A 17073-nucleotide genomic window follows, 5' to 3' on the forward strand; every position below is an offset into this window, starting at 1 on the left:
AAGAAAGAAAGAAAGAAAGAAAGAAAGAAAGAAAGAAAGAAAGAAAGAAAGAAAGAAAGAAAGAAAGAAAGAAAGAAAGAAAGAAAGAAGAAAGAAATGGATCTGAGATGTCTTTTTCCTGGAACAAGTCTTTCAGATTTATCTGCATGTACAAAGGGCTACACAGGGTTGGGAAATCCTAGCCAGATCGGCTTCTATTCTCAGGAGCCCCAGTCAAGTCCAAACTGGTCTCCCCTTTCACTCCCTGATCCTGCTGAAGTCTCTATAGAACTATAAATAAAAGCTCTAATACTAAATGATATTTTCCTCTTTCCTTTCTCCATGAGATTTTCCTAATTCTATAATGAGCCTAAACCTCAGATTTGTTGGTTTGTCCTTCCAGTTCCACAGCCATCAGGCCCTGCTTGGCTACAAAGGGGCCTGGAATCCCCCAGCCTCTGGCTTAGGCAAGAAATGAAAATCCTGTGCTTCCCAGATTGTTGACTGTCAACAGAATGGGAACACTGAGCTTTCCTCATCCAGGATCATCAAGTACATCTAAAGAATGTGTTCAGTTCCAATGGAGAACATAGTAGATAGAGTTCTGATCTGCTTAGACTTTCTCTTCTTGATTTCTTATGGTGTGGTGAATGTTATAAGGAAATAAGGAAAGAACAGAAGCAGGAGTTGCTGAAAAAGTAAAAGCAGGAAGATTCCAGAATTCTGGGGAGTGATAGAGTTCTGGGAACAGTTGAAAGCTGGAGAGGTTGAGTGTGTCTGAACTCCTTGGGTTTACGTCGTGAATTTGACTATTTCTCCCTCTCTTGTGACTGCCCTTCTGACCCAACTACTTGTTCCTGTGCTCCTGTGTGTGTATCCTGTTGCTTCTATTTCAACAGAGCTGCAAAAGACACCTAAAGCCATCTGTCAATGAGACGTTTTCCCTTTAGTCCTGTTCCTGCTTATCTTCCAACCTCACCACCTCTATTCACCATCTAAGGGGGGAATTTGGTTAGTAAAGGGTATTTATTGTAGGAACTGGGACTTTTAGGTAAAGAGGTAATTGATAGTACAGATACCAACTGGCAGAAGAAAATAACTAGATTTGTTGGGAAGGTTTATTAATATTCCTTAGTTAGATCATCCCAATTCCCTTCCCTTCTTTCCCTTCTTTCCCTTCCCTTCCTTCCCTTCCCTTAAATAAACCCTGTTTCAATAGCTCTTGGTATTCCTGTAAGCTTCATCCTGTTGCCTTCCCAAACCCTGAGATACTTCTGATTACTGCTCCTAACAATCATTCCTTGACCATCTAAAATCCCCAATACCACCCTAGTATCATTTAGATACTTAATTCAGGAGGAATGAGAAAAGGATTGAGAGAATAGGAAGGGAGGAATGCAGGGGGGTCAAATGCAATAATCTCATTAAAAAAAAAAAACCTCTTCAACAACATAGTGTAGTGAGTGTAAAGAACACTGACTAAAGAGGAAGAAGATCTGGGTTAAAATTTTGCCATTAATGATTACTGCCTATGTGACCTTACACAAATCATTTAACCTCTATGTGTCTCAGTTTCCTCATCTCTAAAATGAAGAAGTTGGATCAGATGGCTTCTGAGAATCTTTCTATTCCTAGAACAAGGATTCTGTTTTCTTATAAAGGCTAGTATCTCATTTTACTTTGCTCTCTTGCTCAAAGTGAAAAGTTAGCATCCATGCAGAGCCACCTTGTCACTCTGGGAGGAAAAACTGTTTCCCTACAAAGCCCCATCTTCCATACTTTACTTGTTTCCCCCTATTAGAATGTAAACATCATCACTGTATGGCCCCTCCTATTTGCTCAAATGCAGTAATCTAGCTAGGTTTCTTTTGATTCTTGTATTTACATTTCGGTTTCTACTCAGCTTTAGTCTTTTCATTGGGAATGCTTGAAAGACCTATATTCCATTAAAGGTTAATTTTCCCCCCATAAGATATTACTCAGTCTCATTGGGTAAGTTGTTATTGGTTCTAAAAGTTTATCTTTGCTTTTTGAAATATTGTATTTCAAGATCTCTTCTTTTTTAAAGTAATGGTTTTGCATGATATTTTCTCTTATCCTTTGGCACTTAGATATCTTCCTTCTGGCTGCATGGAGCATGTTTTCATTGGACCTAGAAATTCTGTATTTTGGCTATAATATGCCTAAAAGTTTTAATTATTGATTTTTCAGGTGCTAACCAGTGAATTCTTTCCATTTTTACTCAGCTCCCTTACTCTAATAAATCTGGTCATTTAAAATTTTATGATTTTTTGAAATATGAGATGTGAGGGTTTTTTTAAATCACAGTTTTGATGGAGTTTTTTGGTTCTTAAATGATCAGTTCTTGACCTGTTTCCAGTTCAGTCATTGTCTTGTATTTTAATTTTTTTTTAATTTAACAGTTCTTGTTTTCTTCTAGATTCACTGAGTTCTGTTTGCTCCATTCTATTTTCCAGGGAACTTATTGCTTGAGGTTTCCACTTTCTGTTCTAAATTACTTTTTTTAATTCTCTCCTTCAGAGTTCTATTTCATTTATATTTCCATTTTTAAAAATCTCTTGCTTCATTTTTTCAAGGAGAGTTGTAGTTCTTGTGTCAAAGCCAGTTTTTTCCCTGAAGTCCTGCTTGTAGTTGTTGGCAGTTACTTGCTTCTTCTGGCTTTATGTCTTGGGCTTCTCTTGAACCACAATATTTCTTCATAGTGTTCAATATCTTTTATTTACTCTTATCTCCAGCCTCAATTCCTGATTTGGGACTTGGTGCCGGGGCCAGGCTCCATTCCCTCCTACACGCTTGGATGGAATAGTCAAGCCCTGTTTCTTCCTGATGTTTCTCAGTCTCATGACTCTGGCTTCCATCTCCCCTGATGTGTCTGTACACAGAGATCTGACAGCCTTCAGTCCCCCTTTCCCCTCTGCCCCCAGCCTTTTGAAGTATCTCCTGTCAGATTCTGGCCCCACTGAGATGTCCTGCTAAAAGCATGGCTGGCTCCCAACTCTGACTGCACAGTCCAAGCACCAAAGGTTTCTATAACCACCCCAGCCCACGGCTCCTCATCAGCCCTTTCAGATTCCTTTCCCCTCCTCTGTCCCAGTCTCTAGGAAGACAGCAGGTCTTCCTTAGTATCTCTAATCAGTGTATTGGCAAGCTTCTGGTCTGAATTTATATTGGCTTTATCCAATTCCCCAAAACACTTTGGCTCCCTTACTTTAATAAATCTGGATTAGATGAAGGAGTTCCTTAATTTTTCCATTTGGATTTCTTGATCAATAGCTTATCTGGTCCCTCTTTTAGGTCTTTTCTAGTGCATACACGGGACTTCTGGGTTCTTCTACAACCTTTAATGTTGCCATCTTAGTTGAAATTTGAAAACAAGATTTACGTTTCTGCCATCATGGTTCCAAATGGCTATAGGAAACTTATTGTGGACATCCATGAATTTATCCATATTAAACTACTAATTTGTTTAGGCTGTACTAGCTCTGGTAAAGGAATGAGTTGCATAAATTTATCCCCGAATTTATGAAGACTCATTGTATTTGCCCTTATTCTTGTTCAAGTGTCAGAAAGGGGGCCTATCATCCCAGTGTGTGCTAAGGAATTCTGGGTCTACTAGATCCACTCCCTTCATGGCTGTATCAATCAATCAGCCAGCATTTATTAAACACCTACTCTGTACCAGGCATGGTTCTAGGCACTAGGGACACAATGACAAAGTAGTCGCTTTCTGGCTCCAGAGAGGAGCAGCATGTACTTGACTTGAATCAAACAGCTGGGGGAAAAACTAGATGTTCCTACTAGGTAGTTTCCAAAAGCATGTAGGCTCAATTAATGTTTTGAGACATAGCCAGAAATCCAGCTGGAATGCAACTGAAGACACAACCCTAGAGCTAGCCTGGAACATGATGCACAGATGGAATCACAGCAAGAGGCCCAGCTAAAAACTCATTTGGGTGTGGAAAAGAGAATTGTGGTATAGAAAATGGAGATCTTAGTAAAGGACTGTAGCACTAGAGGTCAAAGGCACTATGGAGACCATCTAGACCAGAGATGGGCAAACTACGGCCCCTGGGCCAGATGTGGCCCCCTGAAATGTTCTATCCTGCAGCCGGACATTATTCCTAATCTGATGAATACAATGAGTAGAATACAATACAAGGAAACTTCGAAAGAGTTGCCTTAGAAACAGACTGACAGATGAGCATTTCCTTTCCTTTGGCCCCCTCTTTAAAAAGTTTGCCCATCACTGATCTAGACCAATCCCTTCATTTTACAGAAGAGGGAACTGAGGCCCAGGGAGCTAACTGGCTCAATGGTTAGAATTCAGGGCCTGGAGTCAGGAAGACCTGAGTTCAAATCTAACCTCAGATATTAAGTTGCTTTGTGATGCTGGGCAAGTCACTTTGCTTCTTTTTGCCTCAGTTTTCTCATCTATAAAATGGATCTAATACTAGCACTTACCTCCCAGGGTTGTTGCAAAGATCAAAAGAGCCATTACTTATAAAGTGATAGAATAGTACCTGATACATAGAAGGTACTTAATAAATGTTTCCTTCCTTTCTCCCTCCCTCCTTCCCCTTCCTTTTTTCTTTCTTTCTTCCTTCCTCCCTCCCTTCCTTTCTTTCTTCTTCCTTCCTTCTTTCTTTCCTTCTTTCTTTCCTTCCTTCTTTCTTTCTTTCCTTCCTTCCTTCCCTTCCTCCTTCCCTTCTTTTCTTCCTTTTCTTCCTTCTTTCCTTTCTTCCTCCCTTCCTCCCTTCCTTTCTTTCTTCTTTCCTTCCTCTCTTTCTTTCTTCTTCTTTCCCTCCCTTCCTCCCTTCCTTTCTTTCTTCTTTCTTTCCTTCCTCTCTTTCTTTCTTCTTCTTTCCCTCCCTTCCTTCCTTCTAACTTGAATAGATTAAACATAGACCCAGTGTTCTTTCCACTGTCCCAGAATACTTCCTCAAAAGAGCACTGAACTTGAAGGCAAGAGATAGGGATTCCAGTCCTAGCTCCAATAAGGATAAACTGTTAGACTTTAGGGAGGTCATATGGCCTTTCTGAGCCTCATATTCCTTATCTGCAAAATGGAACCAACTGACCTCATGAGATTTTTCACTTGGGGGTATGGATGACAAAGGTAGTGTTTGACTATTTGGCCCCATAACTTGATACATTTCTATCTATGAGTGAACTCAGCTTTTCCTTGAGCTTACCTTCCAGTTGGAATAATAAAGTAGTAAAAAAAAAAAAAAAAAAAAAAAACTCTCTAGGGATACAAAGCTGTATCAGATAAGTTCCTAAAGAGTGGTCCAGATAGTAGAGGAGTTGGGAAGAGGAAAGATGGCTTCAGGTAGAATGTCAGTAACATATGCCCCGAAGCAGCAACCATCAGATAAGTCAATTAACCAGGCAAGAGTACTTCCTGATCATTCAGTGATTATTCCCAGGCAATCAACTCCACCCTTTCCCAAATTAAAAACTGAACTCCACCCTTGGACTCTTACAAGCCAGTTTGAGTCTTCTCCTGCTTGGATAAAAGTTTCCAAAACATTTCTTGCTAAGGTAAATGAGATTAATATTTGCAGAAATGCTTAGTACTGTGGGTGACACACAGTAGGTGCTTTATACATATGTATTCCTATTCCTTCCTTTCTTCTTCCTGGACACCCTCCCCACCCACCCCCCACCCCCCATCTCTCAGGCATTATTCTAAAGAAAATACTTCATAAACTCTTAAAGGCAAGAGAGGCAGGAACTATTTTTTAATTGAGAAAGGAAATTGTATTGTTGCTGATTTCCTGGAACTCTCAGACATATTTCAAATTCCCAACTAATGCTGGACTTGGATCTCCTACCATGATTCTGCTGGGTAGTTTTAAAGCATCTTTTTCTAGTTACCAAGTTCTCTCCCTATTCTCTCCTTGGTGTCCGTTGTGCCCTGGTGCTCTCTGCCCCAGGATGAGTAAACAGAAGAAGACAAGTTTATCTGTATGGTGTGTGTGTATGTGTGTGTGTGTGTGTGTGTGTGTGTGTGTGTGTGTGTGTGTGTGTGTGTAGAAATCTGAATGTGTTTATGCACCTTGTCTCCCTCTTATCGTCTTAGCATCCCCCTCCCCCAGACTTGACTCCCCACCCAGTGAAGCATTAGTCCTTTCACTGAATGAGGTTCCCAGAAGACATGGAACTGATGTCCTCAGTATGGCAGCTCCCAGAGCATCTCGGACCTCTGAGTGTAGAAACAGAAGATGAAGGAGTTGGTGGCAAAAGCAAATGGTGGATATCTCAGGTACTTAAAGGAATCAAACCACAAATACTTATTAAGCACTTACTAGTGTCAAGTACTGTGTTAGAGGTTGGGAATACAAGCTTACATTCAATAGAAGAAGATAGCTTGTAGAGACAAAGGCATTACAAAAAGAAAGGTAATGGGGGGTATAAAGAGATGGCTGTAGTAGGTATCAGGAAAAGCCACTTTTTGGAAGGTCTGAGCTGAACTTTAAAGTGAAATAATGAATAATAATTTAGCTAGCATTTACATAGCACCTACTATGTTCCAGGCACTATGCTAAGCACTTTATAATTATTATATTGTTTCATTTGATCCTCCCGTAATCCTAGGAGATGGGTGCTATTATCATTCCCATTTTACAGTTGAGGAAACTGAGGCAAACAGAGACCAAGTGACTTTTCCAGGATCACACAGCTAGTAAGTGTCTGTGACTAGATTTGAACTCAGGTCTTCCTGACTCTAGGTCCAGCCATCTGCCTACTGTGCCATTTACTTAGCTATGATTGTAAGAAATGGAGATAAAAAGGGATTCCAAACATGGTGGATAACCTGTGCACAAGCCCTGGAGATCAGAGATAAGATGTCAAATGCTGAGCAATGTAGTAGAATCAAAAGTAGCGATTCCTGGTCCTAGGTCAGGCTGCACAAAATGTGCTCACTGGTGTTAAGAAGAAAGATTTCAAGGTAGGGTAAGAATTCAGGGAGAGACCAAGAACACACGTATCTATGAGTTGAGAGAACTTCCCAGACATCTTCTTGTGGAAGGTGGAAGGAAGGAGACCCTGGACTACTGACCTCCATGAGCAAAGACCCTGAGACTGGAAACAGTGAGGTCTCTATTAGTAAAGCCTGGTGGAAGAGGGGGAACAGGATGGGGCTGGATTTCAACTTGGGTAGAGGGCAGGAGAGAGCCATTTCATAGCTCCTTGTTTTAACTAATTCTTCCTGCTACCTAGATACTATGCTGTTATTTCGATTTGTCAGAGGAGCACACTTGCTATTTGGATCCTCTAAATTTTAGTCGTAGCATCACCATCCTAGTTACAGTTCTATTCTTTGGTCAGCCTAATCTTTCATTTCGGGAAATCTTAGAACTGCAGAGTGGGAAAGGATGTCAGGGATCATCTAATTTAACTATTAAAAAAAAACACCTTATCTTCCATCTTGGAATTAATAATAAGTATTAGTTCCAAAGCAGAAAAGTGGCAAGAACTAGGCAATTGGGGTTAAGTGACTTGCCTATGGACACAGCTGGGAAAGGTCTGTGACCAGATTTGAGCCCAGGACCTTCTGTCTTGAAGCATAACTCTTAATCCATTGAGCCACCAACTGTCCCTATCTAATCCAACTATTGAAGGAAGGAAACTAACTCAGTTTGATAGAACAAATATGTATTGGGCACCAGAAATGTGTAAGGTTTCATCAGATGCCTTCATACAGTTAAGGATTTAGATCTGGAGGAACTATAGGGATAATCCCATCCCACTCCCTTCATTTTACAGAATTTTAAGGAGTAGCAGTTGCAGGAATTGAATTCAGGCCCTCTGGCCCCAAAGCCAGTATTCTCTTTGCTGACACAAGCTGTCCCCCAAGTCACCTAATCCAACCCCCTTATTTCACAAATGGGGTGTATCTAATTCAGCTTTTCAGTTCCCTTAGCCTCTAGCATATGGACCTGGCAAACAGTAGGTGCATAATAACTGTTTGTTGAATTTTGGGGGGAGAGTCACAAACCAGAGAGGAGGATACAAAGTTCTCCATTTACTCTTTGGGTTCTACAAGTCCATTTCTGCTGGAGAGAGGAGGACCCCTTCTGGACGTTCTGTATAAATACATGCAAATGAGGAATGAATGAATGAATGAATGAATGAATGATGAATGCCTGTGCTGGGTCCAGGAGCCGGAGGGGCAGAAAGGTAAGTGATGGATAAAAGACAGGTTTGAAAGATGGTGTCATGGGGAGAAGGGGAAGGGTGTCTAGTGATTAACCAGTGAAAAGGAACTAAGACAGGAGGAGTCAGAGGCAGAGATGATTAGAATGTTTCTGACTGTGGAAAGCTGGAAAGGGGAGAGCAAAGTGGTGAGGGCTTGAATAATAATAATAATGACTATCATTTATACAGCACTTTAAGATGTACAATGTGCTTTACATATACTATTTCATTGGATCTCCACTACAACCTAGTGTAGTAGACATTATTATTATTATTATTCCCATTTTACAGATGAAGAAACTAAGGCTACACAATTAACTTTCTGAGGCAGCATTTGAACAGAGGATTTTCTGACTTCAAGTCTGTCCCTCAATCTACTGAGTCACTTGGCTGCTCCAAGCTAGTACTGCTGAAAAGGTCAGGGTGCATCCTTGATATTCCTTGTCCTGAGCTATAGCTTGTCCTGAACCTGAAGGTTAGGATCGAAGGGACTTTGCTTCTCTGACAACCAGAGAAATTATTTGAGAGAGGAGAGTGCTAGCCTGGGCTGGGAGTGAAGAAGGGACGTAGGATAAAAATCAGGATTCTTGTAGAGGCCTTGAGCAGGGAAGAAGCTATGTGCAGAGAGCTGGACAGAGTTCCAAGCCAACGAATCTTCTACCAACTTTTCTCCCAAATGGAACAAAGATGAACAATCTAACTCACACCCATGGTTTACTAATCAGTAAGTATTACTACTCTCATTTTGCAGATGAGGAAACTGAGGCTCAGAATAATTTAGGGACTTGATAAAATTCACAGGGAACAAAAGTGCACTACACTAGAGGGGTCCAGCATGTGGCCCCAAGCAGCACATGCCACAATGTTCTCTCAAGCATTGGGAAGCAGAATAAGATGGAATTGGGAACAATATAACAACACGACAAAAACAATATGAATAAGATATAGTGAAATGTAGATAGCATTACACTTTATTTTTCTTTTTAAATTTTTAGTTTTTCCATAGTTACATGATTAATATTGTCTCCCACCCCTCTTCCCTCCTCCCTTCCCAGAGATGACAAGAAATTGCACTGGGTTATACATGTGTTATTACTTGATACCTATTTCCATATTATATTTTTGTAATAAAGTGATCTTTTAAAACCAAAGCCCCAAATCATATACCTATATAAACAAGTAATAAATCATATACTTTTCTTCAGCATTTATACTCCTACAGTTCTTTCTCTGAATATGGATAGCATTTTTTCTCATAAGTCCCTCAGGGTTGTCCTGAATAATTTAATTTTTATTAGTAGCAAAGTCAATTACATTTGATCATCCCACAATGTTTCAGTTTCTGTGTACTACATTCTCCTGGTTCTGCTCCTTTCACTCTGCATCAGTTCCTAGAGATTATTCCAGTTCACATGGAATCCCTCCAGGTCATCACTCCTTAGAGCACAATAGTATTCCATCACCACCAGATACCACAATTTGTTCAACCATTCCCCAATCAAAAGGCATCCCCTCATTTTCAAATTTTTTGCCACCACCAAGAGCGCAGCTATAAATATTTTTGTACAATCCTTTTTTATTATCAATTTGGGGTACAAACCTAGTAGTGGTATAGCTGGATCAAAGGGCATGGCATTATATTTTAAAACCAAGCCACTCCAGGATCTTTATGTATGGATTAAAGACCCATATTTCTTTTTGAGTTTGACACCATTGCTGCTGCTTCTATGATTGCCTCTCATTTAGTACCAGTAAATGTTTAACAACTAACTCTCCAAAAGGAAAAAAAGTATGAATGACATACTAAGTTTAGTCTGTACTATTACCATTTTTAATCCATTACTTTGTCTGGACAACCCATTCAACAATAAGTCAAGTCCAGATCTGTAGTCCTGGCCAATTTCCATGCCCTAAATGTTCTCCCTGCAAAGCACACACCTATGAGAATCTCACCACACAGCTTAGAGAGGAGCAGAGTCAAGGAAGATCTTGAGCCAGGCAGTTCCAGGGTTCCATGAGACCTGGGATAAGGAAAGGGCCAACTCTTTGAGGGCAGACAATAGAGGGGGCTTCTCCAAGCTGGAGCAATGGAAAGGGTAGACTAAGTAGAGATCTATGGCTAATGAGAAGCATGTGGCCCAAGAGTAGGAAGCAAGAAGAACTCAACCTTGTAGAGAGGAAAAAATACCTGGCTTTGCCTTGTTAGATAAATTTGTGAATAAAAATTTCACCCTGGTTCAATTTTTACCTTGATCATTTACCACCTGCCTTGTCTTTATCAAATCACTTAACCTCTCCTGTCCTTGTTTATTTTTTAATCCATAAAATAAGAGAACTGTACTCACTGACTTTTTTTTTAAAAAACCTTACCTTCTGTCTTAGAACTGATCAGTTCCAAGGCAAAAAAACAAGAAGGCTAGGCAATTGGGGTTAAGTGACTTACCCAAGGTCACACAACTAGGAAGTATCTGAGGCCAGAATTGAACCCAGGACCTCTCATCTTTAGCGGTAGCACCTAGCTGTCCTGGACTCACTGACATCTAAGATCTCTTCTAACTCTAAATCTAGGACACCATGATCCCATTCAATATGTATTCTTTAAAGGAAACAATGCTGTTTGTACTTATAAGGGAGGAAAGCCATGTCCTACTGGTCTAACCCATCTGCTTCCTTCAAAACCAGAATTTGTATTTGAAGGAGGTCAGGACTGAGCAGGAAAATATGCTTGTGTTGTCTTCAAAAACACAAAGTATTTGGAACTTTGCCTATTTTATTCTCTAATACTGTTCTTTAAAGGAGGAGGAATTTATAAGGATCACATTTTCTGAACCAAAAGACAGTATAATAAAGGGGTTTCCCCCTGGTTTGTAAATGGGAATGTTTAGAATTAGCAAATCTAGAAGGCTAGATTGCTATAGCTATCAGGTGTCATCATCGAAGGACTATTGGGTAGGTTGGGGGGAACCTTGTGAGATGGTAGCTGGATCCATCTCCCATTCCTTCAAGGATCTGAAGGCAGACCTGGAGTTCTTTAGAGCTTTAGGCAAGGAGAGTCCAAGTCATGCAACACGAGTACCATCTAGTGGCCAGAATCCTTTGCTATTGGTGATAGCCTTCAGACTTGCTTCAGGAGAGGAGCACCCACTTTCCTATACAACTATCTAGTCCATCTCCACTGTGCCTGGAAGGATGAAATGATGCACTTTTCCCAATGCCTTGCTGAAATCCAGGAACTATCTAATCTAAGGCAACTCTTTCAAAATTTCATTGTATCATGTCCTACTCATTGTATTCGTCAGATTAGGATTAATGTCCCACAGTGGGATAGAACATTTCAGGGAGCCACATCTTGTAGTTTGCCCTTCACTGCCTAGACAATATAACATACCTGGGAATCTACTTGTCAAGACAAATTCAGGAATTATATTAATATAACTACAGAATACTTTTCACACAAATAAAACTAGATCTAAACAATTGGAAAAACATTAATTGCTCATGGGTAGAATGAGCATATAAATAATAAAAATGACAATCCTATCTAAATTAATTTACTTATTCAGTGCCATACCTATCAAACTACCAAAAACTTTTTTATAGAATTAGAAAATATTACAAAGTTCATCTGGAAGAACAAAATATCAAAAATATCAAGGGAACTAATGAAAAAAATGTGAAGGATGGAAGCCTAGTGTTACCAGATCTCAAATTATACTATAAAGTAGTGATCATCAAAACAATATGGTACTGGTTTAGAGACAGTAGAGTGGATAAATGGATAGACTTGGGGTAAATGACAGCAGCAAGACAGAGTTTGATTAACCCAAAGATCACAGCTTTTGGGACAAGAACCCACTATTTGACAAAAACTGCTGGGAGAATTGAAAAACAGTAGAGGAGAAATTAGGTTTAGATCAACATCTCATACCCTATACCAAGATAAATTCAAAATGGGTAAATGACTTAAATATAAAGAGGGGAATTATAAACAAATTAGGTGAACATAGAATAATATACCTGTCAGATCTGTGGGAAAGGAAGGAATTTAAGCCCAAGCAAGAGATAGAGAACATTACAAAATGTAAAATGAATGACTTTGATTATATCAAATTAAAAAGGGGTTGTACAAACAAAACCAATGCAAACAAAATTAGAAGGAAAGCAACAAACTGGGAAAACATTTTTATGACAAAACTCTCTGACAAAAGTTTAATTTCCCAAATATATAAGGAACGAAGTCAAACTTACAAAAAAATCAAGCCATTCCCCAAACAATAAATGGTCAAGGGATACGAATAGGCAGTTTTCATATGAAGAAATCAAAATTATCAATAAGTACATGAAAAATTGTTCTAAATCCCTCCTGATTAAAGAAATGCAAATAAAAACAACTCTGAGGTACCACCTCACACCTAGCAGACTAGCCAATATGGCAGCAAAAGAAAGTGATAAATGTTGGAGAGGATGTGGCACAATTGGGAGCACTAATATACTGCTAGTGGAGTTGTGAATTGGTCCAACCATTCTGGAGGGCAATTTGGAATTATGCACAAAGGGCTTTAAAAAAATACTTGCCCTTTGATCCAGCCATACCACTGTTGGGTTCGTACCTCAAAAGGGATAATAAGGAAAAAGACTTGTACAAAAATATTTGTAGCCATATTCTTTGTGGTGGCAAAAAACTGGAAAATGAGGTGATGTCCATCTATAGGGGAAAGGCTAAACAAATTGTGGTTTCTAATGGTGATGGAATACTATTGTGCTATAAGGAATGATGAACTGGAGGAATTCCATGTGAACTGGAATGACTTCTAGGAACTGATGCAGAATAAAATGAGCAGAATCAGGAGAACATTGTACACAGAGACTGATATATTGTAGAACAATTGAATGTAACCAACTTTGCTACTAATAACAATGTAATGATCCAGAACAGTCCAGAGGAACTTATGAGAAAGAATGCTATCCACATCCAGAGAAAGAACTGTGGGATCAGAAACACAGAAGAAAACCATATGATCAATCACATAGTTTGATGGGGATATGATTAGGGTTTTGATGTTAAAAGATCACTCTACTGAAAATATGAATAACATGGAAATGGGTTTTGAACAATGATACATGTATAACCCATCGGAATTGCTTGTCAGCTCCAGGAGGGTAAAGGGAAGAGGAGTGAGAAAAATCATGAATCATATAACCATGGAAAATATTCTAAATTTTAAAAAAGTTTCTGTACAAGCAAAACAAATGCAACCAAAATTAGAAGGGAAGCAACAAGTTGGGGGGGGGATTTATAATAAAAACCTCTGACAAAGGACTAATTTCTCAAATTTATAAGGAGGTAAGTCAATTGTACAAAAAAATTAAGCCACTCCCCTATTGACAAATGGTCAAGGGTTATGAATAAGCAGTTTTCAGATTAAAAAAATCAAAACTATAAATAAACACTTGAAAAAGTATTCCAAATCTCTCATAAATAGAGAAATGCAAAGCAAAACAACACTGAGGTACCACCTCACACTTAGCATATTGGCCAATATGACAGTAAAGGAAAATAATAAACACTGGAGGGACTGTGGCAAAATTGGGAAACTAGTGTATTGCTGGTGTAGTTGTGAACTGAGCCAACTATTCTGGAGGGCATTGGAATTATGCTCAAAGGGCTTTAAAAGAATGCATGCCCTTTGATATAGCAATACCACAATTGAGTTTATACCCCAAAGAAATAATAAGGGAAAATATTTGTACAAAAATATTTATAGCTGCACTCTTTGTGGTGGCAAAATGTTGGAAAATGAGGGAATGTCCATTGATTGGGGAATGACTGAACAAATTGTGGTATCTGATGATGATGGAATACTATTGTGATATAGGGAATAATGAACTGGAGGATTCCTATATGAACTGGAAAGACCTCCAAAAACTGATGCAGAGTGAAATGAGCAGAACCAAGAAAACATTGTACACTGAAAGTGAAACATTGTGGAACTATCCAATGTAATGGACTTTACTACTAGTAGCAATACAATAATCCAGGGCATTCCTGAAGGACTTGTGAGAAAGAATGCTATTGAGAGAAAGAATTATGGGAGTAGAAATACAAAAGAAAAACTTATGACTTATCAGTTATCACTTGTTTATATGGATATATGTTTTGGGGTTTCGGCTTTATGGTAAAATTTGTATAACACAATAGAATTGTTTATCAGCTCTGGGAGGGGGGAGGGAAGAAAGAAGGGAAAGAAAATGAATCATTTTAACATGGGAAAATATTTTTAAAAAGAAAAATAAACAAAAGAAAAAAATTCCACCTAGGATCAGATCTAGAACTGGAAGAAATCTCAGAGGCCAATTAATCTGATTTCTTCATTTTATAGATAAGGAAACAGAGATCCAAGAAGTAGAATCTTTCCTGAGGTCAGAGAGACAGGATTAACAAAAAGCAAGATTTGGTTTTAGGCCCTCTGACTCTAGAGAACATTTGCTTTTCACTCTATGATGACTAATTGCAAAATAAATCCCTATGTGTCATGACAAGCAGAGTTTTCTGATGGCAAAAATATGTGTACTTTAAAATATACGTATTTTAAAATATCTCTCATTGTTCTCTGTTTTATGTTCTTCTTAGGTTTCTATTAACCCTGTCTATCCCCAGGATTTCTCTGGTCTGTGGATGCTGACAATGACCATTTCTGTTTTCTCTCCTTTGATCTCCACCCAAATGTTCTCTACCATATTTCCAGACTCCATCCACTTAACAAATTTTCATGCTTTGCTTCATTCTTCCCCTTCCATGTCCACCTTTGCTCTTTTGAGCAAAATTTTCTTTCCTTTTCTGTATTTCAGTAATGAACTCAGACCAATAAATATCAGTGATATTATAGGAGGAGGTGTCATTTTTAGCCTGGTTTTAAATGTTAAAGTTTAATGTATTGGTTAGCTTTTTAGAATTCCTTTTTAAAAGAATTTACTCTTCCCACCTAATCCCCAAACTTCTTATCCTATATTAAATTAAATGGTTTTTGAAAATTTGGGGGGAAAAGTTAATCCTGGACATAAAAAGCTTCTTAAACACTTATTTTCTCTCAGGGTCTGAATTCATGAAAGAGAAAGCTTTTATCAGGACACCTGAGTATGTGTGTGTAGTAGAAACAGGGAAGGTTAGGGAATGAGGATGAAACATAAGGTAGAAACAACTGGGGCAGCTGGGTAGCTCAGTGGATTGAGAGCCAGGCCTAGCGACAGGAGGTCCTAGGTTCAAATCCAGCCTCAGCCACTTCCCAGCTGTGTGACCCTGGGCAAGTCACTTGACCCCCATTGCCCACCCTTACCACTCTCCCACCTATGAGCCAATACACAGAATTTAAGGGTTAAAAAAAAAAGAAACAACCATGTGCTCTTGAGAGATACCTATATGTTTTCAAATAGTTGAAGGGTTGCTAACTATAAGAGAAATTAGATTTAGTTGCTTGACTTATAAAGAAGAACTAGGAGAATGGGTAGAAAATATGAGAAGACAGATTTCAGTTCCATAGCCAGAAGAATTTCTTAGTAATTAGAGCTCTCTGAAAATGAAAAAAAGGTTTTGTCTCAAAAGATAATGAATTCCATTATAATTTTGTGTATAGTACAGGTTCTGGGGTTATTCTCCAAACCTGAAATTTCGCTGACAGGTTGAATCTTCTGAGAGAAGCCAATATATCTTCTCTCTGGGAGTAGGCTTAAGGTGTAAAAGAGGTTGTTTTGCCAATGCCATGAACTCATGATCCCCCATCTATATTACTATCAGTTAATCAGATAATTAGATTTTAGAAAGTGGTATATAATTATAATAGCTAGTATTTATATAGCTCTTTAATATTTGCAAAATGCTTTACAAATATCATCTCTTTTGATCCTTACAATCCTGGCAGATAGGTGCTATTATGATTGCTATTTTACAGATAAGGAAACTGAAACAAACAGGGATTAAGTGACTTGCCCAAGGTCACACAGATAGTTCATGTTTGAACCAAAATTTGAACTCAGGTCTTCTTGATTCTCATTCTAACACTCTATTCTCTGTGACACTGAACCAGGTATTTCCTAAAGCAGTTGATAGAAAACAATTGGTCCAAAATATCCCTTCCTCCCATTTCTGTGATGCACTTTCCTACAAATACCCAGAAATATAATTGCCAAATTCAAGAGTTTCCAAACAAAAGAAAAAATCTTACAAGAAGCCAGAAAGAAACAATTCAAATATCAAGGGGCACCAATCAGGATCACACAGGATCTGGCAGCCTCCACGCTAAAAGATCGCAAGGCTTGGAATACGATATTCAGAAAGGCAAGAGAGCTGGGCCTGCAACCACGGATCAACTACCCATCAAAATTGACTATATATTTCCAGAGGAAAGTATGGGCATTCAACAAAATTGAAGAATTCCAGGTATTTGCACAGAAAAGACCAGGGCTAAATGGAAAGTTTGATATCCAACCACAGAAATCGAGAGAAACATGAAAAGGTAAATAAGATACAGAGGGGAAAGAAAGAAAACTTATAATTTTTAAATTTGCCTTTTTAAGGGCCTCAGTGAGATCTAATTATCTGTATTCCTATGTAGAGAAATGTTATGTATAATTCTCTGTAGTGAACTCTATTCACTATTATAATATTCACTATTATAGTAATCAGAAGAATAATTCACAGGGTGAGGGTGGAACACTAAATAATCTAAGATGACATGGGGGATGGGAAAGAGGGGGTGAATAGCAGGGGACACCAAGAGAAACTTGAGTGAATAAGAAAATAGGATATTCTATTACACACAAAGAGGGCATGGGAGGGAAAGGGGACAAATACTATTATAAGAAGGAGAGGAAGAG

This window comes from Gracilinanus agilis, chromosome 1 (assembly GCF_016433145.1).
Source record: "Gracilinanus agilis isolate LMUSP501 chromosome 1, AgileGrace, whole genome shotgun sequence".
Lineage (NCBI taxonomy): Eukaryota > Metazoa > Chordata > Mammalia > Didelphimorphia > Didelphidae > Gracilinanus > Gracilinanus agilis.